This window comes from Equus asinus, chromosome 12 (genome assembly GCF_041296235.1).
Source record: "Equus asinus isolate D_3611 breed Donkey chromosome 12, EquAss-T2T_v2, whole genome shotgun sequence".
Lineage (NCBI taxonomy): Eukaryota > Metazoa > Chordata > Mammalia > Perissodactyla > Equidae > Equus > Equus asinus.
The window spans coordinates 3,486,031-3,511,506 of record NC_091801.1 but is presented as its reverse complement, the minus strand read 5'-3'; the positions used below and the strand labels follow the sequence as shown (position 1 = coordinate 3,511,506).

At 42.0% G+C, this 25,476-nt stretch overlaps 1 long non-coding RNA gene across 1 annotated transcript in view; it reads right to left on the bottom strand.

The window, feature by feature from the left end:
• The window catches only part of LOC123290075 (uncharacterized), an 89,585-nt gene extending 64,387 nt beyond the window's left edge, over positions 1 to 25,198 (bottom strand). The window contains exon 1 of the long non-coding RNA XR_011493090.1: positions 25,073 to 25,198. This is a non-coding gene — a long non-coding RNA (uncharacterized lncRNA). The remainder of the gene's footprint in view (positions 1 to 25,072) is intronic.
• Between the last annotated feature and the right edge of the window lie 278 nt (positions 25,199 to 25,476).

Here is a 25,476-nt window from a genome sequence, read left to right as displayed (position 1 = left end):
GATGGATGTCAACTAAATTTACGGTGGTGAGCATTTCACAATATGGACAAATATCAAATCATTATGTTGTACACCTGAAACTAATACAATGTTATATGTTAATTATATCTCAATAAAGCTGGAAAAAAATGATATCATGGCTAATTTCCAGACACTGAAATGATAGTAATAAAGAGGAGGAGGAGGAGAAGACACATAGGAGTAAAAGGGACAGAAGAAAATTTATTCTCTCCCACATAATAAATCAAAAGGAAAATTCAGATGATAACCCAAGGCTAATGACTTATGACTTCATATTTTATTTAATAGCTCATTCACTCTTCTTGTAATATGAATATTTCTTACAGAAATAGCTAAAATATTCTAAGCCTTTGATTGAAACCAAAAAAAGATCTAAGTTGACTTATTAAGTTTTATGCCATTAGTATTGTTTTTCAATTCAGTGACTGTATTTTCCTGTTCAATGAGTCATGGCCCGAAGCGTAAGAAATATTCATGGAAGACAAAGTACTCAGGCGAAAAACACAGTGGGTAAAAGCTCAAGTGAAATATCTGTAAAAACCCTAAAACCAATTCTGAATTCTAAAATCTCAGATTGTCCAGAGAGAGAAAGAAACTAAGAGAAACTAAGAGCATTATTACTTCCAAGCAAAAATGTAAGAAGCATTAAAGAAAATTAAAAATTATTCTTGCAAGTCTCAGGAAGACAAACTTGGGTAAATAGGTCTGTGAAGAAAGACAGGGAGCTCCACAGCCCTGGTAGTGACAGCAGATTACAGAGGTTATAAGAGCCTGAACGTGGATTTGGAAAGGCCTGGGTCAAATTCAATTTCTAGTTGCATGAAATCGGGCAAGTCTTCAACATCTCTGATCTTAGATTCCTTTCCTATAAAATGAGAATGACAATAGTCCCTGCCTCCTAGGCTTACGATAATGCGTGATAAATGCTGGGCAGAGTACCTGTCCACAGCAATTGTTGCTGCTAAGATGATCAAAGTTAAGATCTCTTGAGCAAGAAAGATGACCACTTTACTTGCTTATTCAAAGATGAACAAGAAATAATTTCCACTTCAAAAGAGCTTGACCCTGAGGACTCCAAAGGAGACTCCACCATCTGACAGTACATAAAGGAAAACAGAGGGAAAGGAAACCTCCAAAGAAAACTTGCCTCCAGCACAAAAACGCAGAGTTCCAGCTCTGCATTTTATTAACACATTGGGAGAAATTTAAAGTAATCTGGTAACACTGTTCTTAAAATGGGATTTTTCTCACATCGTTTCAACAGTACCTTTCAACACTCAAGTAAACATAGCCATTTGGAACCTAGTGTATCATAAAGAGCAAACCAAGAGGGAAAATTGTCGTTCTGTGTTGTCAATCCAAGTCATCACATGAGAATATGTCAGTAATATTCAAAAAGTCCTAGGAATATAAAAAGTCACCATTTTAGAGACAGTTATTTGATGTTTCATGCTGTTTGTCAGAATCAGAAGTTAAGCGATTCTTCCAGAAAACGAGAGAATAAAATAAATGAGCTCCCTTCACAGTTGACAAGGTGGAATTGAGGAACAGAGGTGTGGGTTGTTCGTTAGGCACATGGAAACTTAAGAACTTTGCAAAACGTCTTATAAATAAATGTCTCAGAGGGATGAAGGGTTTCTTATTAAAAAGTCATTCTTTAGGCCAACTACTTGATCTTCTGGTTCCACCTTTTAGATTCTATCAAAACTTTAGCCTTACAAGCTCTGGCCCATAGTCAATACATTTCATTACAGAAGTAACAATCTTAGAGGCCAAGAATTACAATCTTTAATTTAGTCAAAGTAAAATGACACAGAAAACTAAGTGACTCATTCAGAGCCACACAGGCTGAGCAGAGTAGGGCAAGCTAGCTGTGCTGGGTTTGGATACCAACACCTCTCGCTGCCTCTATCCTCTGACATCTGAAGCTCTCTGAACTTCAGTGTCTTCTTTGTCGAATGAGTATGACAATAACTACTCGCAAATCTGCCGTGAATGAACATACAAACGTGTGTGAAGGGCCCAGTACTTCATAGGCACTATTCATCATCAGATCTACAAAGACATCCCATATTTCCGATGAGGATTTGCTGCTTTGAACAAGCTTTGGAAATTTTGATCGTAGACTGCCACAGGTGTCTTCCCAGGAACCAGGCTCAGGGAATTTCCTGCTTCCGGACAGACGCAGGTGAACATAGCTGAATTTTTAATAGTGTGGGCTGTCTCTGTCAGGAAACTGGACTTCCCATGCAGGACTTCAGATCAGTTAGGATCCCGCAGATGCCCATGGCATGTGGTCCTGCCAACGAGAGCTGAAACCAAAGGGCGAGGCTTGGAGGAGGCAATGGGCCAGGTCCTCAGAAAGGGCTCATGGCCACTGGATCAGAAATAACAGAAAGAAAACAGGCAGTGGCTCAGAACAGGGGTGATGGAGGAAGAGAAGTTGTTCCATCTTTCTCTGAAGCGGTTCTGAGACCTTTATTCCAAAGATCCCAGGCAGATTCACGTGGATCCACACTGTCTCTAGAACTGCCTTCCTTTAGTTGATAAACACAACGCCACCAAATCTCTTAGCCTCTTCATCAGATGGCAGTCTTATTGAGGCATCAACTGATTGTTTTGTTGACTAAAACTCCAAAAAGAGAACTTTGATCTACGTTTCCAGCAACAGTTTCTGCTTTTGTTATATACCCTCTCTCCCAGCTCAGGGTCAATTGTGCAATGATCTCTCAATCCAGAAGATAAATATTATCCTTTTTTCACTTTCTAAAAGTTCATTGCTCCATCCCACCCCACCATCTAACAGCTACTTTCCTCTCCCTGCAGCTGGTTATAATTAATAAATTATAAGTTATAAATTAGACACATCTCAGCTGCTTCCCCTCAGCAACATCTTAGCAATGATTCTCTGCAGGAGCTTGGCAAAAAGATTTCTTCAGAAACAGTTCCAAGAAAAAATTTAGTAGTTACCAAGTAAGAGGATCCAAATCTTCAAACTTGTCATTTTGGGATAAAAACTGAGGCTGTGAGGATGTGTGTCTGGGAATCCCTCTCAATTTAGTCAAAGAGCCAAGACCCGGCACCTGAGCCTAGATCTTACGATTCTTGGTTATTTGCATGATACCACATGCCTCTCCTCGTAAAAGTTCAGTATAATTTAACAAAATGCAGAATGTTTTTAATAGGATTACATGGGAATTTGGAAAAAACTAATGCTGATTCCATCAGCTAGGCTCAAATGAGACAAATGAAGACAGCTAGACACAGCATTTATAAAGGTTAGTGAGGATGGGAAAAGGATAGATGATTTGAGTCAATTTATTCAATCATGAAGCTGCATCCTTGACACACTCCCCCCAAGGGAGCCCTTGTAAATGAGCCACCTAACATCTCCAATCACCAGATCACAAATCTCTGTGTCAACAGAGGAGACGATCATCTCACACCTACCTGCAAATAGTAATTGCACCATAATGGCATTTACATAATGAGTCAATGAGACAGTGAGTGAAACAAAAACTGTCAGTTAAGAGTGTGATGAAGCAGGCGCACAGGCGTCTCAGCGATGGTCTGACTCTCCCCTCTGCAGACTTGCTCACACACTGCCGGAGACTCACCACCAGAGGTTTGCGGAGCTGAGATCTATCCAAGGGGAGTTACGGGAGATGAAAGGTTAGCCTTATGAGACCTGGGGCGTACGTTCTTATCGGGGCAGCAAAGTTTAACATAGGTAGGATGATTTAAGAACTGTGAAGGCACATTCTAAATTCCAAAGTGTGGGTGTCAAGTACCCAAATCATCTAATAAATGGAAATCAGATTACTCTATGTCAGGAAGATTTCTGTGTCTTTCTTATTACTATTTAGTCATTGTGCTATTCGGGGTTCTCCAGAGAAAAGGAACGATAGATATAAGTATATACATATGTGTCTTCGCTCAGTCTGTGATCTTAAGACCAACTGATTGTATGAAGCCCACACACATCAGGGAGGGATCTGCTTTACTCAAAGTCTACCAGTTTAAATGTTAATCCCATCTAAAACACACCTTCACAGCAACACCTAGACTGGTGTTTAACCAAACAACTGGTGCAATAGCCTAGCCAAGTTGACACATGAATTTCATTAACCATTACAATTATAGACATCCTCATAATAATCAAGGAAATAAGTACCTACAAAAAAATCTTGTTCATCGTAATGTTTTCCACAACACAGGGCATTTTAAAGCATGGCCCTGAAATTCTATGACTTTCCTCCCTTGGAGAGGCTGCAGGCAAGTCTGTCTCTTCCTGCGGGTTAAGCTTCTCACCACATGATGGCTCATTCAAAGAGAGAGCGTCCCAAGAGCTTCTGAGGAGCTGTTCAAGCTGCATTGCAGAAGGAAGCCACGTGACATTGTTTGACCTCAGCTCAGAGGTCACGTCGTGTTACTTCCCCAGAACCTATGAATTGATGTGGTCACAAACGTCCCCTGACGGGGTTGTAGACCTGTCTTTCTCTGAGAGGATCGTCAAAAAACTTGGGGCCCGTGCTTAAAAACTGCCACTATTAGTTCACATGAATTGAGCTGCTACTATGTCCCAGGCTCTGTGATGGTTTTTTATATGTGTCATTTAATCCTCCAACCTTCCTGAAACGTGGTTATTACATGTAAATAAACTGAGGATGAGAAATATGAAAGCTCTTCCCAAACTCACACAGCTTGCACGTGGCAGAGCCAAGGTTCCAGCCGAGGCGTTCTGACTCTAAATCTCCATATGCTTTATATAACACAATTCTGCTTCCCATTTAAAAATAGAGAGAGGAAATAAAGAAAAAGAAAGTAAAACTTAAGAATGATATTTTTTAAAAGTGCCACCAGAAGTGGACACTTTTGTTTAGGTCTACCCAGCATTCATTCATTCTTCTGATAGTAAGCCAAGCTGGTGATGATATACAGTGCCCCAAGGCAAATTAGAAAAAGTTCCCCATCTAAGCAGATGCAGCCCCCATGTGTCATGCCTCGGTGAGTTGAGCCCAGGATTTCAGTCCTCAGTCACCACCTCAGCTGAGTACTACCCTGAAATGAAAACCTATACATGTTGACTTTACCCCAAACCACCCCATTCCTCAGAGATGGGAATGGGCTCACCTCTTCCCTTTGCTCCAGATGGAACATGACCCAGGTCTGCTTAAGGAGACTCAATTCCAGGATTCTTGTTGAAACTGCTAGAAAAGGAAATTATTTTTTTTGCAGATACTCCTAGCAATAAGGATAGCATAAGACAAGAGTGGCTGGGGGACACTCTTTATTTCAAAATCTGAAATACAGTCACCACAGAGGAAAGCAGAATAAAGAGATAGAGAAGAGAGACTGGACCCCTGGATCCAGCCTTGCCTGAAGCTAGCCCTATACCTAGACTCTTGGATACTTGCGCTAATAACCACCCTCTTTTCTTTTTCATTTTATAAACCAATTTGTGCTGAACTTACGATACAATCAAAAGTGCTCCAACTAATACATCTCCTTGGTCAGGACTTCATTTTCCTTATCTGTATCCTTTCCTTATCACTTTCCTTATCTTGAAAATTCTTTTGAGCTCTCTCTATATTTCTATATCCTGGGCCTCAGTTTCCTTGTCTTTACAACTAGAATATAGGACTGAAGAGTCTTCAGATGCCTTCCAAAGCTAATAGCTATGATTCTCTGATTTTGTACAATCAGGGCAGAAAATGTTCTCATAAATTCTTTCTATCTGGATGACCACACAGAATGTGGTAGGCTGGGACCAGCTCTGTAGCACTGCGACCTGGTGATTATTGGCTTCAGCCATGTTTTCGTCTTTCTAATCAACAAATAGGAACAAGTGCAACTCCATAAACTTCAGAAATAGCGTTTCAGGTCTGGAACATATAAAATTAAAACAAGTAAATACATTTCAACACACATCGACTCAGCATCAGCAAGGCACAAGTCACTATAATGAGCATATGAAAGTGTCATGTAGACCCTATCATCTCAGAATTTTAACCTCATGAGGATACCATATGGTTCATACTACAAGAAGATGAAAAGAGAAAGTAAAAGAGGTAAACGACCAGAAGGCCACAAACGCATGAGAGATTCCGAAGATGTTAGAGGAAGTGTGAGCAACATAAACTTTAAAATCTGTGATGGGATAGGGTCACTCTAGATGGGGAGAAAAGTGTGGGCAAAGGGTGATGCAGTGATTTCTCATGGAAGATATGTAAGGAGTAGCTGGAAGGCCACCTGGAGAGGAGCACAGATGTGTTCAGGGGATCACGAGCAGTAAGGGTTAGGAGCAAAGTTGTAGGTCATGTCTAGAGGAGCTTGGAAGTCAGTGTAGACAAGAGGGTGTGGACGGATTGGTGGCGGAAGGTCAGAAACGGGAAGACTGGTGAGGATGTGAGGTCAATGTGATCCCATGAGGACCTGACTTAGGGGGATGGCAGCAGGATGACTGGATTAGAAAAAAACAGATGCAAGAGACATTTCTGAGTTAGACCTCATGATGTGTGACAACTGATTAAATTTGTATTAGGAGAAAGGAGCTCCTTAGGGTAGAGAACTGTCACCTTGAGTTTCTGAGCACAGATGACCATAAAAACAGGTGTACCGGGGGCGAGGGGTGGTGCACACCATCCACAGCATGTGACCACTGCGGAGCATGAGAGTGTAAGACCTTTAGGGAGACAAGGTGACACGTGAATTCTCTTGGAATGATAACAAGAAGAAACGCTGACAGGGACATGTTCTCGTTGTGAGAACACACCAACGCAACGCCTCGCACGGTGTTTGACCGGGGTGCCTCTGACTTTTGTCATCAGAGAGGATCCTCTCAACCGCCCCTCACGCTTTTTGAAAAAGGGGAGAGGGACTCGGTAGCATGGGAAAAGCCATCCATCCGCCCTTCCTTTCCGTCTTCACAGCTCCTTCTCGTGGAAAACGAGGAAGCCGTCCAGAGGAACGGAACACTGACCCGGGCCAAAGCGTGGCCCAGCCTGAGCCTCCAAAACCTTCTGCTAAGTGAGAGGTGCCAGACATCCAAGGCGACCTACGTTGCGATTCTACGCAGAGGAGAGAGCTAGAACGGTCCAACCCTAGAGGGCGAGAGCAGATGGCGGCGGTGGTCGTGGTGGTGGTGGTGGTGGGACAGATCCAGGAGTGGGGCCGTTTTTTCTTTCGGAGGGAGGGGATGGAAACGGAAACCTTCTGGAAATAGATAGAGGTGACGGATGCGCCACCTTGGGGAGAGACTCCCGAAGGCCACTGGCTTGTGCCCCGCGGAAAGGATGGATTCGGTGGGATGAGAATTCTATCTCCATGTAGAGAGTGTGATAAACAACGAGGTAGGTGGGTGGGTGGACAGACGGCCAGTCGGTAGGTCAGTCTACCTCCCTGCCTCGCCTCCACCTAGACGTCCACACACAGAGACCTACGAGGGAGGAAGGGAGGGAGAGAGACAAGACGGACAGAGGCCGAGCCCGAGGCAGCGAGTCAGTGATCGACCCTGGCCATAGGGATTCCTCAGAGGGCGTCTCTTGGCTCCCCAAACGAAGAATGTGTGTGGAGATCGAGAAAGATCACCGACCTAGGAGAACCAGCAAGACTTCCTCACCCGCAAGAGAGCCGCTGGGCCCCTGCCGTCCCTGCCACCGCCACCCCTACCCCTCGCCTTTGGCAGCGACGCCAACGAAAGGCAGGCAGACGAGTGGGAGAGTCGTGTGGTGGTGTCCCCCAAGGAAGGTGGGTCCATGCCGACGAGCGGTCGTCGGCGTGTGGAAAAGCCAGAGGCGGGCTGACTGGAAGGAGGGCGTCCTGGGGGAAGGGGCCAGGGTGTGAGGGAGAGAGGCCTGTTTCTCTTCCTCTGTCGGTCCCAAGTCAGGGGCCCAAAGGAGGAAAGCTGTCCGTTCCGTTCCGACTCAGACGGTTCAGGACCCATCACTGCACAGGTGTGGTTCGGGCTCTCTGGCCCAGAACCTCGCTTCCATCATCTTTCCACGAAAAACCTTTTGCAGAAAGAGAAACTTTATTGTGTCTCTGTCTCTCTCAACATAAAACAAGGACAGTCATTGTCATAGTTATTTACGCTGACATACATGTGTTAACACTACAAAAGTTTCACGACCTAAATTTTCATGTACGTTAACTAAATTTTTAAGATATTTAAGGCACTTATATAATTGTATATGTTAATATTTCTAAATGAAAAAAATCATCGTCAGAACTACTGGAAAAACAAAACAGGTATACTCATGAAGAAAGAGAGGACTCAGGAAGACGAGCTTTCTTTGAGGGTGGGGAGAGAATATCCTCCGAAACTTATATTTAGACATACCAAGGTTAGAGGTCAGAAGGAATTCTGGTTAAAGATATCCAAGGTATAGCTAGGGACAAAATTTTCAGTCTCAAGGGAGGGTCTAGATATAAAGATACAGGGTTTGGAGCCATCTTTGAAATCATTGTCAAACTCATAAAAATAGATGAAATAACCAACTAGTAGAATGTATAGAGAGAAGATTAGGGCTAAAACCCTGAAGAACACCCACTTTTAGAGCACGCAAAGAAAAAAGAAGTCAAGCTGAGGAAACAAAGAGAAAGAATCAGGGAGCTAAAGGGAGTATCAGGCAGTATAGAGTAAAGGGGCAGTGTAGAGAATCCATGACAAAAAAGCGTTTCAGGAATAAAAATCAACAGGGAAAATGCATCAGAGAATCCAAAGGGGTGAAAGAATGGAAAATAGCAAAGACCATTGGTTGGACCACTTGGCAGTCATCACCGAGCTTAAGAGAACTGTCTCCGTGAGATGGTGAGGACAAAAGCAAGAGCACGGCTACTGAGGGCGTCCAGGCAGAGTTCATGGCCTACTCTCAAGAAATTTGTCGTAAGAGGAAAGAAGAGCAATAGGATGATAGCTTTAGAGGAAAATAGTCAAGGAAAGCCATGTCTTTATAGATGGAGGGGAGAAAAGTGGTGAAAGGGAAACATTTAAAATGACAAAAAGGAGAGTCAGTTGAAAAGGCAAGATTCCAAAGGCAAGGGCCCATACATCAGGACACAGCTGTAGGGATCACATTGGGAAAGAAGAAAAATAATTCTCCCTCGGTTGGGAATAAATTATCAGCAGATGGGGAGAAAAAGGAATAATTTTATGGCAGAGAGAGGATAAATTCCTGTCAGCTGTCTCTTAAATTCTTGTTCTTGATAAATGAGATGGAAGTACACAGGGTGACCAGCTCATCCCAGTTTACCCACGACTTTTCCAATTTTAGCATCGAAAGTCCCACTTCCTGGGAAATCCCTCGGTCCAAGGTAAGCAGGGATGGCTGGTAACCATAAATGAGAGTCAATTGAGTTTGGCAGGTGTCGTGTGGTGTGGGGTAGTATTTTCTTGAGATAAAGGAAGAAATTTTAGAATAATCCTATGGGGAAACTTGACAGGAGTCAATCAGAGATGGATGCACAGACTGCTGTGCAACGTTGCTGGGCTACCTTATATCTGATCAGGGGATGGGAATTTGTGATGGCATTCTACAGAGTCTCATCTGCACAGGGTCCTGCTCAGCAGCACGGGAGCAGTAACTGAGAAAATAAAGGAAGGGATCTTGCAGGGCAGTTTAGGGAGTCTGTTTCGGTTTGTTGTAGGCAATGCACCTAGATTGTTGTTTGTTTTCAAATTTGGGAAAATGTCAGTTTCTTTTACAGATGAGCTGGAAGAATTTTCCTCAGACTAATTTCTAGTCTGATGATTTCTCACTTGTTCCCCCTCACTACCTTCCTTCTTCTTGTGTTTGGCACGAAAGGACACATTCATATCTCAGCCTGACTCCTGGCCCTGCATCTTCATGCCTTGATGCTCGGTGAGCTGGCGCAGCATCATTCCTGGAAGTCATTCAGAGATAGCTAGCAAAAATTTAGCTGTACACAGAAGCGACCAGGAACCATGTAATATTATTCCACTAAAGTCAAATAAAAGAGTCCCCAGCTTATCTCCCTTGATGGCAGATCCCCAAATTGCCTGTGACCATTCAGCACTACTCAACACGAGAAGTGTGACAAAAGAGAGTCAGAATGAAAAGAGACCACCGCTTTAACCAATTGCAGTTAAAATATCTTACTTTTGCAAATTTTACAAAAATATACAACCTTCTAAACACATTGATAAGCCCTCTCTCTGGTCCTTGGAAGGAAGACGGGTGCTGAAGCTTCCTTAGTTTATCCGCACATCTGCCCTGGTGCCCCAGGTTTGTGGCCAGTACTTGGAACCATGGTGCCCTGAATATACATACAGAACTTAAGCTCGGCCATATTAAAAGCCTTATGGCTCCTAAAAGCACCTGACTCTTTTATGCCTTAATACCTGCTGCTGCCTCTGTCTCTGGAGAGCTTTCCAGTGAACAGCTTTCCAGGTAGAAGGAACAGAAGCACAGAGCCCCCGAGGTAAAAATGTGTTTGGTGAATATGTGGCGGGTAAGTTTCAGGTTCAAGAAACAGCAGAGAGAGAAGAGCCAAGATGGCGCCGTGAGTAGTCCTCTTTGTCTCTCGCCCTTCGAGTCTATAATTATTTGGACACTTATCGCTTGACAAAGGATATCCAGACAGCATCTCAGGACGTCTGAGACACCCACGCGACTATACATCAGAAGGCGGATGGACTTTCCTCCGGGAGGATGTGGAAATAGGTGAAAACTCTCCGACCCCGACGGGCAGCCTAGTACCCGCAAGCGGCTTTCTTCCAACGGATGCCCCCAGAGGATCCACACACATCTAGGGCAGGAGCGAGAACACAACAGAGGAGCGACGGTGGAAACAGGTGACCAGAACCCTATCTAAACCCCCTGCAATTACTCCTAAACGCAGAGGGAAACTTTGGAGTTGCACACCTGAGCACGCGGGGAGAGTCTCTCCCCGCCATTGGCAGGGAGACCCAGCCTGGTGCTCGGGGCGCCCGGAGGGTCCCAGAGAGAGACACGGAGGGCACGGAGATCTCCCAGCTGCCGTTGCCCGCCCCGTGGGACTAGGGATTGCCGGAGATCTCGGAGAGGACTGGGGCTGGGGGAATTTTCAAAGGCCGGTTCTGCGACCCGGAGGGGAAGCGCCGGAGCTCCGCCCGGGCAGCAGACAAAACTCTCTGTCTGCCATTAGCAGAGGGGCCACGCTGAGCATTCACGGCTCCGGGAGAGGCCCGGAGAGAATCCCAGAGGGCGGGGCGACCCCCAGCTGCCGTTGCCCGCCCCGTGGGGCTAGGGATTGCCAGAGATCTCGGAGAGGACCGGGGCGGGGGGAACTTTCAAAGGCCGGTTCTGCGACCCGGAGGGGAAGCGCCGGAGCTCCGCCCGGGCAGCAGACAAAACTCTCTGTCTGCCGTTAGCAGAGGGGCCACGCTGAGCATTCATGGCTCCAGGAGAGGCCCGGAAAGAATCCCAGAGGGCGGGGCGACCCCCAGCTGCCGTTGCCCACCCCGTGAGGCTAGGGATTGCCGGAGATCTCAGAGAGGACTGGGGCTGGAGAGAGTTCCAGAGACCCAGCTTAGTAGCCTAGGGGGAAACCCTACAGGCTCACAGCAGCCTTAGGGAAAGCCTCTGCACAGCACCAGTAGAAGGCACCCAGCCGCCAGCCACAAGGCTGGAAGACCCCAGGGCAAAAGCAGCATAGCTAGGTGTACTAACCACAGACTGTAGAAGATGCCAATAGCTCTCCTGCGACCCATAGAGGACAAGTGAGATTTGGTGGGTGCCGACAGCAACGGAGCGACAAATATAAGTGATCCCACCCCTGGCCGCTAGAAAAGCCCACAACACTGTTGCAGACCCCAAGGAGAGAGCACATCTAGGTGGGCTGCAACAGTAGGCACCTGCAGCCTGAAGCCCCCCTGTGACGGCCCCCACGGCAGAGGAGGGAATCCAAAGGGCCACTGTGGCTACGAAGAGGGGCCCAGGCCCAGTTAGCAACTACGGACAGGGTTCCTGGTTGGTGAAATATAAACAGCTGCTCCTCCCACTGCAGCAGCTGAAACAAGTGAAAGGAGCAACTAAACTCTATCTCCATGCGGAGGCACAAATCAACAACATCAAGCAATATGAAAAAATACATTAAATCTCCAGAACAGAAAGAAAGCAACAAATACACAGAAAACAATCCCAAAGAAAATGAGATATATAACCTAAATGACGATGACTTCAAAACAGCCATCATTAAGATTCTCAATGAGTTAAGAGAGAATTCTGACCGACAACTCAACGAGTTCAGGAGCTATGTCACAAAAGAGTTTGATACGATAAAGAAGAACCAAACAGAAATATTGGAAATGAAGAACACAATAGAGGAGATTAAGAAAAATCTAGATGCTCTGAACAGTAGGGCCGATAATATGGAGGAAAGAATTAGCAATTTGGAAGATGGCAATATAGAATTGTTGCAGGCAGAGGAGGAGAGAGAAGCAAGACTTAAAAGAAATGAAGAAACTCTCCGAGAATTATCAGACACAATTAGGAGATGCAACGTAAGGATTATAGGTATACCAGAGGGAGAAGAGAAGGAGAAAGGGGCAGAAAACCTATTCAAAGAAATAATGGCTGAGAACTTCCCAAATCTGGTGAGGGAGATGGATCTTCAGGTGACAGAAGCCAATAGATCTCCAAACTTTATCAATGCAAGAAGACCAACTCCACGGCATATAGTAGTGAAGCTAGCAAAAGTCAACGACAAGGAGAAAATATTAAGGACAGCCAGGCAAAAGAAACTAACCTACAAAGGAACCCCCATCAGGCTATCAGCAGATTTCTCAGCAGAAACTTTACAGGCTAGAAGAGAGTGGAATGATATATTCAAAAATCTGAAGGACAAAAATCTACAGCCGAGAATTCTCTACCCAGCGAAAATATCCTTCAAATACGATGGAGAAATAAAAACTTTCCCAGATAAACAAAAATTAAGGGAGTTCATTGCCACAAAACCTCCTCTTCAGGAAATCCTCAGGAAAACCCTCATTCCTGAAAAATCCAAAAAAGGAAAGGGGCTACAAAACCAAGAGCAGAGGAGATAAGTAGAAGGACAACAACAGAGAGTAGCAGCTCTACATCAGAACAGATTAAACCATGGGACGAGAAACAAAGGAAACTGAAGAAAACCGGAAAACAAGACACAAAATGGGAGTGGTAGGCCCCCACGTCTCAATAATCACTCTAAATGTAAATGGATTGAACTCCCCAATCAAAAGACACAGAGTGGCAGGATGGATCAAAGAAAAAGATCCAACAATATGCTGCCTCCAGGAAACACACCTCAGCCCCAAAGACAAACACAGACTCAGAGTGAAGGGATGGAGAACAATACTCCAAGCTAATAATGAACAAAAGAAAGCAGGTGTCGCTATACTAATATCAGACAAGGTAGATTTCAAAGCAAAACAGATAAAGAAAGATAAAGAGGGACAGTATATAATGATAAAAGGGACTCTCCACCAAGAAGACATAACACTTATAAATATATATGCACCCAACACAGGAGCACCAAAATTTGTAAAGCAACTCTTAATAGAACTAAAAGAAGACATCAACAACAATACAATAATAGTAGGGGACCTCAACACACCATTAACACCAATGGACAGAACATCCAGACAGAAAATCAACAAGGAAATAATAGAATTAAATGAAAAATTAGACCAGATGGACTTAATAGATATATATAGAACACTTCATCCAAAAACAGCAGGTTACACATTCTTCTCAAGTGCACATGGAACATTCTCAAGGATTGACCATATTTTGGGAACCAAAGCAAACATCAATAAATACAAGAGAGTTGAAATAATATCAAGCATCTTTTCTGATCATAACGCTATTAAACTAGAAATCAACTACAAGAAAAAAGCAGAGAAAGGTGCAAAAATGTGGAGACTAAACAACACGCTTCTCAACAAACAATGGATCATTGAAGAAATTAAAGAAGAAATCAAATATTATCTGGAGACAAATGAAAATGAGAACACGACATACCAAATCATTTGGGATGCAGCAAAAGCAGTCCTAAGAGGGAAATTCATCGCAATACAGGCTCACCTCACTAAACAAGAAAAAGCTCACGTAAGCAACCTCAAACGACACCTAACGGAACTAGAAAAAGAAGAACAAACAAAGCCCAGAGTCAGTAGAAGGAGGGAAATAATAAAAATAAGAGCAGAAATAAACGATATTGAAACAAAAAAGACAATAGAAAGGATCAATGAAACAAAGAGTTGGTTCTTCGAAAGAATTAACAAAATTGACAAACCCCTAGCCAGACTCACCAAGAAAAGAAGAGAGAAAGCGCAAATTAATAAAATCAGGAATGACAGAGGAGAAATCACAACAGATACCAATGAAATACAAGAGATCATAAGAGAATACTATGAAAAACTATATGCCAACAAATTGAACAACTTGGAAGAAATGGACAAATTCCTAGACTCCTACAATCTCCCCAAACTGAATCAGGAAGAAATGGAGAATCTGAATAGACCAATCACAAGTAAGGAAATAGAAATGGTAATCAAAAACCTCCCCAAAAACAAGAGTCCAGGACCAGACGGCTTCTCTGGAGAATTCTACCAAACATTCAAAGAAGACTTAATACCTATTCTCCTCAAACTGTTCCAGAAAATTGAGAAAGATGGAGAACTCCCTAACACATTCTATGAAGCCAACATCACTCTGATCCCCAAACCTGACAAGGACAACACAAAGAAGGAGAACTACAGGCCGATATCACTGATGAACATAGATGCAAAAATCCTCAACAAAATTTTGGCAAACCGATTACAGCAATACATCAAAAAGATTATACACCAGGATCAAGTGGGATTTATACCAGGGACACAGGGATGGTTCAACATCCACAAGTCAATCAACGTGATACACTACATCAACAAAATGAAAAACAAAAACCACATGATCATCTCAATAGACGCAGAGAAAGCATTCGACAAGATCCAACACCCATTTATGATAAAAACCCTCAGTAAAATGGGTATAGAAGGAAAGTACCTCAACATAATAAAGGCCATATATGATAGACCCACAGCCAACATCATACTCAATGGACAAAAGCTGAAAGCCATCCCTCTGAGGACAGGAACAAGACAAGGGTGCCCACTTTCACCACTCCTATTCAACATAGTACTGGAGGTGCTGGCCAAAGCAATTCGGCAGGAAAAAAAAAATAAAAGGAATCCAAATAGGTAACGAAGAAGTAAAACTCGCGTTGTTTGCAGACGACATGATCTTATACATAGAAAACCCCAAAGAATCCACAGAAAAACTATTAGAAATAATCAACAACTACAGCAAAGTAGCAGGGTATAAAATTAACGTGCATAAATCAGTAGCATTTCTATACACTAACAATAAACTAACAGAAAAAGAACTCAAGAACTCTATCCCATTCACAATCGCAACGAAAAGAATAAAATACCTTGGGATAAACTTAACCAAGGAAGTGAAGGATCTATACAATGAAAACTACAAGACTTTCTTGAAAGAAATAGGCGATGACATAAAGAGATGGAAAAACATTCCTTGCACATGGATTGGAAGAATAAACATAGTTAAAATGTCCATACTACCTAAAGCAATATACAGATTCAATGCTATCCCAATCAGAATCCCAAGAACATTCTTCACAGAAATTGAACAAACAATCCTAAAATTCATATGGGGGAACAAAAGACCGCGAATTGCTAAAGCAATCTTGAGCAAGAAAAACAAAGCCGGCGGAATCACAATCCCTGATTTCAAAACATACTACAAAGCTACAGTGATCAAAACAGCATGGTACTGGTACAAAAACAGGTCCACAGATCAATGGAACAGAATTGAAAGCCCAGAGATAAAACCACACATCTATGGACAGCTAATCTTCGACAAAGGAGCAGAGGGCCTACAATGGAGAAAAGAAAGTCTCTTCAACAAATGGTGCTGGGAAAACTGGACAGCCACATGCAAAAGATTGAAAATCGACCATTCTTTTTCACCACACACCAAAATAAACTCAAAATGGATCAAAGACCTAAAGATTAGGCCTGAGGCATTAAGTCTTTTGGAAGAGAATATAGGCAGTACACTCTTTGACATCAGTTTCAAAAGAATCTTTTCGGACACTGTAACTCCTCAGTTGAGGGAAACACTAGAAAGAATAAACAAATGGGACTTCATCAGACTAAAGAGCTTCTTCAAGGCAAGGGAAAACAGAATTGAAACAAAAAAACAGCTCACTAATTGGGAAAAAATATTTACAAGCCACTTATCCGACAAAGGGTTAATCTCCATAATATACAAAGAACTCACACTGCTTAACAACAAAAAAACAAACAACCCGATCAAAAAATGGGCAGAGGACATGAACAGACATTTCTCAAAAGAAGATATGAATATGGCCAATAGACACATGAAAAGATGTTCATCATCGCTAATCATCAGGGAAATGCAAATCAAAACTACACTAAGATATCACCTTACCCCCGTTAGATTGGCAAAAACATCCAAAACCAAGAACGACAAATGTTGGAGAGGTTGTGGAGAAAGAGGAACCCTCATACACTGTTGGTGGGAATGCAAACTGGTACAGCCACTATGGAAAACAGTATGGAGATTTCTCAAAAAGTTAAAAATAGAAATACCCTATGACCCAGCCATCCCATTACTGGGTATCTATCCTAAGAACCTGATATCAGATATCTCAAGAGTCCGTTGCACCCCTATGTTCATTGCAGCATTATTTACAATAGCCAAGACGTGGAACCAGCCTACATGCCCAGAAACTGATGATTGGATAAAGAAGATGTGGTATATATGCACAATGGAATACTACTCAGCCATAAAAAAAGACAAAATCGGCCCATTCACAACAATGTGGATGGACCTCGAGGGCATTATGTTAAGCGAAATAAGTCAGTCAGAGAAAGACGAACTCTATATGACTCCACTCATAGGTGGAAATTAGTATATTGAGAAGGAGATCTGATCGGTGGTTACCAGGGAAAAGGGGGGGTGGGGGGAGGGTACGGAGGGGGAAGTGGTGTACCCACAACATGACTAACAAAAATGTACAACTGAAATTTCACAAGCTTGTAATCCACATAACATTAATAAAAAAAAATAAAAAAAAATAAAAAAAAAAAAAAAGAAACAGCAGAGACACCAGTGCTGTTGAAGAAGAATGAGAGAGGAGGAGAGGAGGATGACAATGGAGTCAGAGAGATGACCAGGCAGGTTCCTGGGGCTGTGTAGGCACTGCAAAGACTTGACTCTTGCTCTGAGTGAGCTGGGAAGCCAGACAGAGTTTCCAGCAGAGGGCTGAAGTGAACTGACTCCCAATTTTAAAGTATCACTCTGTTGAGAATAAACTGTGGCTACAAGAGAAAGAATTATAGCTTATTTATCTTTGAGTTAAGGGTGGTGAGGGAATATTATTTAAAAGCTGTCAGCAGATTCCCTCTTAAGAAGAAAACATTTGTTTAGGAAAATAAAGCACCCAAGACAATGGCCAAAATGGCGAAGACAAATGTGGAGAGAACTAAATCATTCCGCATAATGGAGTTGGAGAAACTTGAAGCTCTGGGGCCGGGGTGAGAAGGAGACTGATGGGCCGGGAGCCTTTGGAGAGAGTGGAGCAGCTCCCAGGCAAGAGGACAGGAGATTCAGGAACAAAGTCAGCTTCCTGCAGTGAAAAGAGGAGGAAAGAAAGAAGGAAGAAAATATGAAGTATTCCATTTTGGATCATCCAACGCACTATTCCAAGATACAGAAAATCCTTCAGAAAAGAAAATCTGACACATGCAAATGCCTTCTGTGAGTAGTGTTTTGAGGAAATGAAGGAAAAGGGAGGGCTCTGACCCTTTGGGGTTGACTTGAGTGTAGAGAAAAGATCGGGAATAGAGGACAAGATATGAGTACAGCCAACAACTCAAGAATTACAAGTAGGAGGAAGAAAGAACCATAGAAAAACTTTCATGAGAGAGATACCGGGTATCTCATCATGGTAGGAAGGATTCAAGGCATTGCTATTTCAATAGTAAAGGAAGCGGAACTCCAGCACTGGACTGGGTGGAGGCAGGCAATACCCACTGGGGTTACGTCTGTATCCACAGTGTCCTGTACATAATAATAAAGTGGGGAAGGAAGGAATCGACCAACGTTAAGGAATAGAATTCACTTATTAAATGAATTTTGAAATCACTAAGCACAACTTTTTGCTGAGTAGTGATAATATCACATCTAATATGTATATATCTGAGCTTTACTGTCATTATGTTTTTACTTTTCAAGCTAACATTTATTTTGAGCTTACTGTGTTCCCAATCCTGTGCTAAGTGCTTTAGAAGAATTCTCTGATTTAGGTATCATTACTACCCACTTTAAATACCAGTACACAGAGTCTTAGATAAAGTCACTTGCTCAAGGATGTACAACCTGGGGGCTGGGGGTGGGGGAGGAGGGAGAGCAAAGCCAGGATTTGAATTTGGGTTGTGGATTCCAGAGCCCATGCTTTTAATGACGCCCCTATATACTTCTCTGTCACATGTCACACATCCGTCATCATGCTTCAGCTCACAAACATGCAACTAATTCAAAACATGGACAAACCAAGTGTATTTGGGAAAAAGTCCTAATAGATACTAAAATGTACAATTGGAGCATATTTAAATCCTGTTAAAAAAATTAACAAGTGTTTATATTACAGGAAATCTAAATATTGTAATACAAAATAGAAATGGACAAAGTGACCTCATATCATAAAATTAAAAACAAGCAAAGAAGCGGGTGGCCCCATGGCTGAGTGGTTAAGTTCACACACTCTGCTTCGGGGGCCTGGGGTTCACCAATTCAGATCCTGGGCGTGGACCTACACACTGCTCATCAAGCCATACTGTGGAGGTATCCCACAAAGAAGAATTAGAATGACGTACAACAAGGATATACAACTATGTACTGGGGCTTTGGGGAGAAAAGAAAAAAGAGGAAGATTGGCAACAGATGTCAGCTCAGGGCCAATCTTCCTCAACAAAAAGTATACTTAAAAGAAAAAAACCACGGAGTCATTAAGCTTTAAAGACAAACATTTTCTAAACACTGGTTTGGAGCTCCATGTCTACAATAGAGCTGTTTTATCAGTCTAATCCAGGCACTGATGCTGTAGCTAGGGTGGTTGGGAGATAAGGGAACTAAAGATTGTACAATTCACGGTATAAATAAGAGGAGTTTTAACCAACATGTCTTGGGCGAGGTTTTTTTCTTTTTTTATTCCTGTTATAGCTGCTCCCAAGATAGATTCAAAATGCTGGCTCAGCCATCCTGGGCTTCTGGAAGACTCACAATCACAGAGTAACATGATCAGATAATCAGAGAAGGGACAAACCGTCAAGAAGAGATTAAGAAAGGGGAGCCCAGAGATGCTGATAAGAACTAAACCTACACTGGCAAATTTTTTTTACTATTAACTGGAAAATGCCACAGCCTATAAAGTGAGTTTGAAGAAGTAATAAGTTTTTTGCCATTGAAATACTTTTTTTTGGATGAAATTTAAGTAGTTCAAGTTTTATGAAATTATTGACTTTATAAGGGAGGAAGAAAAGATCATTGGAAATTAGTGAGTGCCCAGTATTTTAGGAATTTCTGCTACTGTTTGCCCCTGGGACTGGCAGCTTTTTCCTAAAAGCTGGGCTATTTGGGCATCTTTTTCTCTCATTTCAAGCTCGTGCAACACAGCTGCATGCACTGAGCACGTGAGCCCGTCAAACACGGAGGAGACTTTGGAAATGGTTTGTTCATCTAACAACATTGATTGGGCACCGACTGTGAGGCGAGCACTGCCTTAGGACTTGGGATCCCAAATTAGAAAGACACAGTTCCTGTGCTTGAGTCACTCACAGTCCGGAGGAGAGACAGACGTGCAAGCCATCAGAACTGACACTCAGCTAGTGTGCACCAGATGACCTTTCCACTTATGTACAGCTGTATGCCTTCTATTACCTTAGTGCCTATGCCAAAGTGGGTATTAAATATTTTTAATATCACCCCTGTAGGCAATTACAGTGTAATGTATAGTATGTATGTGGTATGTCCTATATTAAAAGCACATAGATGATGCCAAAGAAAGAGAAAAGACAGTTATCACATCTCAAATTGAAATGGCAATGACAAATAGCCTCACACGCTCTGTGACCCTCTTTCCAAACATGCCAGCCCATCATGATATTTGTGAAGAAACATAGACGTTTACAGTTGGAAGGGACCCTAGAAATTAACGAGTCCAACATCCCAACTCCACAGAGAAAGAGGTGGAATTACAAAAATGCTTCAGTGACTTCCCACAGTCACCCACCTGGTTAAGATCAGAGATGGAATGAGAATCCAGGTCTTCTCATTTCTAGCCTCAAAACTCTCTGAACTGCTAACCCACAATTAGTCAGTTGTGAACACACTGTTGGCCTTAACTGGTCTGTGGTTGTTTTGTGCTCACTGCCCTGCCTTCCATGCCTTCCATGATTATCACCTAATGACTAATAACGTCTCCCTGGAATGGCAGGAAGATTAGAACAAGACACCTGGGCTTAGAGGCATGAGGGCAGATCCCTATTCTACCACTTACTAGCTCATCACCTTGGAAAGAAATGACCTGATTCCTCTAGATCCTGATTTCCTCGTTGAGAAAATGGAAATAACAATGCCCGCACTTTTGTGAGATTTCAAATAAACTATGCAGATGAAACTTCTTTAGATTCCTTGCCTTCAGACCTTCCCTACATCAGTCCATTCCCAAAGGGATCTTTCTAAGACAGATGCAATCAAGTTATTCTTCTGCCTAAAAGGGGAAAAACTAAACATCTAATCACAGTATACAAAGCCCTTTACAACCTTGACTCAGCCTTCATTGCAATCTCATCTCCAGGCACTCCCCACAATATTCTGTGTCCTGCTGCCATCGAATGACTTATTCACATTCCCTAAATACGCCAGGCTGTCCTACATCTCTTTTTGCTCATGTGTTTCCACTCCCTGTTATATCCTCTCCCTCCAGATCCACCTCCCACTCATGGATTTGTCTACCTCCCTAATTCATCCTTAAAGAACTTGCTTCAACATTTGACATTTTTTACAACTAGAATGTATTCATGTACTACTTCTGTAATTAAAAGACCAAGTAAATATTCTATTTCAGAGAGAAATTTATGACCATATTTAAATGTCACTTTTTCTGTTACAATTTCCTGACACCCCTTGCCCATTTAATGGTGTTTCTATGGTAACCATATAGTTTATACCTTCCTCTATTATTAATATTATAATGGGTTATGTGTCAAAAGTAGGCAACATGTCTTATTATCTCCCTCATCACCAAGCTCAAGAACTAGACCCATAGAGAGTGCACAAAATGTACCTATGAAAGACTAAATAATATGAAATCGAGGATGCATTACTTACTCTTGGGCAACCCAGACGAGGGCACATATTGGAGTTTTTCTCTTCCAGGGCAGGAAAAAGAGACAAAAGTGAGAAGACCCAGTTTAGGTTTCCATGCAGTAACTTAACAGTAATCCTCTTGCTCTGAAAACTGTCATGTGTGATGTTGTCTAATATAGTGCAGAAAATCTCTAGACTAGGCTTGCCTCCAGAACTGTTTTCTCTGTTCCTGAAAACTTGTAATACTCTATGTCCTTTTTAAAAGGAAAGTTCCAGGGTGGTTGATTAATTTCAACTAGGCGCTATGCATACTCTTTGGGTACATGATACCTGTGGAAAACCAATATTAGAGGGGCTTGGTTCTTGTTCTTCTCAGGGTGGATAAAAAAGATGTGGGTAGCATCCTGTTCACTGATAATTTTTAAAAGAGAACATAGTTATGAATGTCATATAAATAGTAAATGAACGCATCTCAAAGATATTTGACTCATTAGTTCTTGAGGAAAACAGTAAGATGTTACAAACTTTTTGAAAGATAATCCAAAAAAGAGAGAGAAAGAGAGAGAAATGTTGAAATAAACATGATTAAACCATGAAAAATTGGCCAATATCAATAGGACAATAATCATTGTCCTATTATAATATCCTATTGTCCTACTGTCCTATAATAATGTCCTATTATAGCATTATAATTATAATAATAATCAACTGCATCTCCATGGGATACAATTTGCCTTTCTATGGAAAAGAATCCTTCACATCATTATCAGTATTCTCCTACTTATAAAATTGTAAAATAGTTTTAGATCTACAATACATAACCTGGAATTGCATGGTAGACCATGCCTAATTTTCCATTGAGCACATCCAACAATCTTTTCTGTCCATTTCTAAGCCTTTCACAATTTTTTTCTTATATCATTCTAACACATTGATACATTAAAGCACTAATGCATTTTCTACAAAAGTATTACTTCTATAAATTTAGCAGCAAGGTTTTTTCTGAGTATCCTACTGAATATTCTGATGGTTCCTCAACACTGCCTTATGACAACATGATCTATAAGATAGAACAGAGTCTCCCAAATTATTTGTTCATAAGATTTAATCGGGGTGTGTCTTAATATTCACATTTCCAGGTCCTTCCCTGGAAATTCTTATTCAGTAGACATGGAAATAGGTATTTTTAACAAGCTCCATACATGATTTTTATGATCAGGTAGGTTGGGAAGTGTTTAATGAAAGCAAGGCTGAAAATAATCTAATAACGAAATATACTTTTAAGTATCCTTAAGTTAATTAAATAATCTTAAATTTTATTCAACCCCAGAGGCTTGTCGTCTTTTTTTTTATTTTGAAAAGAGGGTCTAAATTCAATACCACTTATTGTCTCCCAGATCATTTAAGTATTTTACCAGAGCATAAATATTAATTGCATCTGAAGCACCTCCCTTTTAACTTTCAAAGGTCCCTGCACTATCTCTGTATTTTCCTCACCTTACATTGGATAGTGTGATAGCATTCTTTGAGCGACCAAAATTATCCTAAAGTGATCAAGCACAATGACCTGAGGTCAGTCACTAGGAATAGCAGAGGCAGCTGATTTAGCAAAGCCTAAGATATTAGTAGATGAGGAGTAGAGGCAAAGCAGAGGTCCTGAGGAGTGACGTCTGCATTTGAAGAGCAAACTCAAGAACAGATTTTGCACAAGTGCACAAATGGGTAGGAGGAGAGATTTAAGAAACAAATTTGGTGGATCCAGATAAATTTCCAGCACAGCACTCTTCAAAGAGAGACTCTTTATTCCCATTACAAGGGCTAAATCTCAGCCAGCACACACCAGTACACTGAAATATTTTTATAATACTTGGCAAATGGTTACCATCCTGAGTCCTGCATCCCTTCCTCCAGCCAGCATCCAGCAACTGCAAAGGTAATATCTGATACAGCAGAGGACCCCCAAACGCCCGCTCCAGCCCTACTGCCAGCAACCACTCTGATTGCTTTAGGCTCACATCCTACTGGCGGTTAAATTCTCTGATTACTATTCCTGCCCACAGGATGCCTCCACCAATCTTTCATGGTGCTCTTAACCAGACCTTTGAAACTACCAAAAATAAATCCATTTCCTCCTAGAAAAATGAGAATTTCTGCTGATATTCCAGCATTTGAATCTTCACGTCTTACTAACCTGAAAATGGTAGCCACGTCCTTACATTTGCATGGTGACTTCAAAACGAGATAGTGTAGTAAATGGGGGTTAATTAATAGTGTAGTAAATGGGGGTTAATTAATTCTTTTGCTAATTCTTACTGAAAAATATTTTGCTCCTTCTTTTCTGCTAATTCCTGTGTAGCTTCCTTCTAAATATTTCTAAAAATAGTTAGAAAAAAATTATTGGACATCTATTTATCTGTAAGGGACTATGGTAAATGCTGTTATATTTAAACATAGACCTAAACAAAGCAGTATAATTTAAGCAAGAAAATTATTTTATCACACACTGGCATAATATTTTGCTTTCATGGGCCTATTGTGTACCTCTTAATTCCAGTTTTCTCTACAAACTCTATGTTTCTTATTGAAATGGTTGGGCTTCTCAGTAAACAACTCATGCCAATTCATTTACACACCAGCATATCTGTGTGGGAAATGGCATTAGTGGGTTACTTACACCACATGTTAGGGGAAAATCCTGCTTCTTTCATTAAGACCTGGGAAAATGCTTTTACAATCCTGTCCTCAGAGTCATCCCACGAAAATTAGTGTATGGACAAGATGAGAGATTTTCCAACTTTGTAGCAGCATTAAGCTTTCTCCAAACAAAATGTTGCACAAAAGCTCGACAGGTGAGCAGGCTTCTCCAGTGAACGCGGGAGGCGGGCAGAGCATTGCCAGCCTCAACCCACGTCTGCGTCCCAGGCAGGCAGCTCTGAGACACCCTAAAGGAGCTACCTAAGATTCCACAAAACACAGTGCGAAACCCATGAAAAAGATGATCACTGAAGTCCTTTCCAACTGTAACATTTCCAAGAAAATTCTATAATGTGTTCCTACTGCTTGAGTCGTTCACTTAGACGAAATGGAGGCTCAGACATGAAGGCTAAGCCACAAACGCGCAGCAGAGGACGACATGACGTCATCCATCATGCAAGAGAAGTGACCGAAAGGAGGCAAAGTGATGCCAGCGTAACTCATTCTCAATCCATTCACATCTCATGATATAACCCAAAGTAAATGTCAGTTGAAGATAAAGTAATATTAGGAATAAATAAAACAATCACAACATAGGTTATAGTGATTGTGAGCATTTAGTTGTGGTGCTTAATATATATATATAAATGTATATTCCTACATTCATGCCTACTCACACATACAATATATACTCGTACATTCATGCATGTTCCTCTTCCAGTTTCCCTTGATTGTTTCATTTTGGGGACATCTACAACCCTAACCAGATTCTAAGTTAGACCCCAAAGCCAGTGCTTCTATATGCTGATTTCAACTACTCCTTGGTGACCAGCACTAATCCAATGATTTGAACAACTCGAGAAAAGTTGGAAACTTTACAAATCTAATCCATACCAGACAGGATGACAAGTTACCTGTTAAAAATGTAAATTGGGGGTCCGGCCTGGTGGTGTAGTGGTTAAGTTCACGTGCTCCACTTCAGCAGCCCAGGTTTCACAGGTTCAGATCCCGGGTGCAGACCTAGCACCACTTGTCAAGCCATGCTGTGGTGGCATCTCACATAAAATAGAGGAAGATGGGCACAGATGTTAGCTCAGTGACAATCTTCCTCAAGCAAAAAGAGGAAGATTGGCAACAGATGTTAGCTCAGGGCCAATCTTCTTCACACACACACAGACACACAAACTAAATTCAATCACATGATTCGTGGCCTTAAAACACGGCAGAGCTTCCCACCTCTCCTGGACTCAACATGAAATCCAAGACCTTTCATGACTTGGCTCCTGTGGACCTCATCAGCCTCGTCTTGTCCCATTCT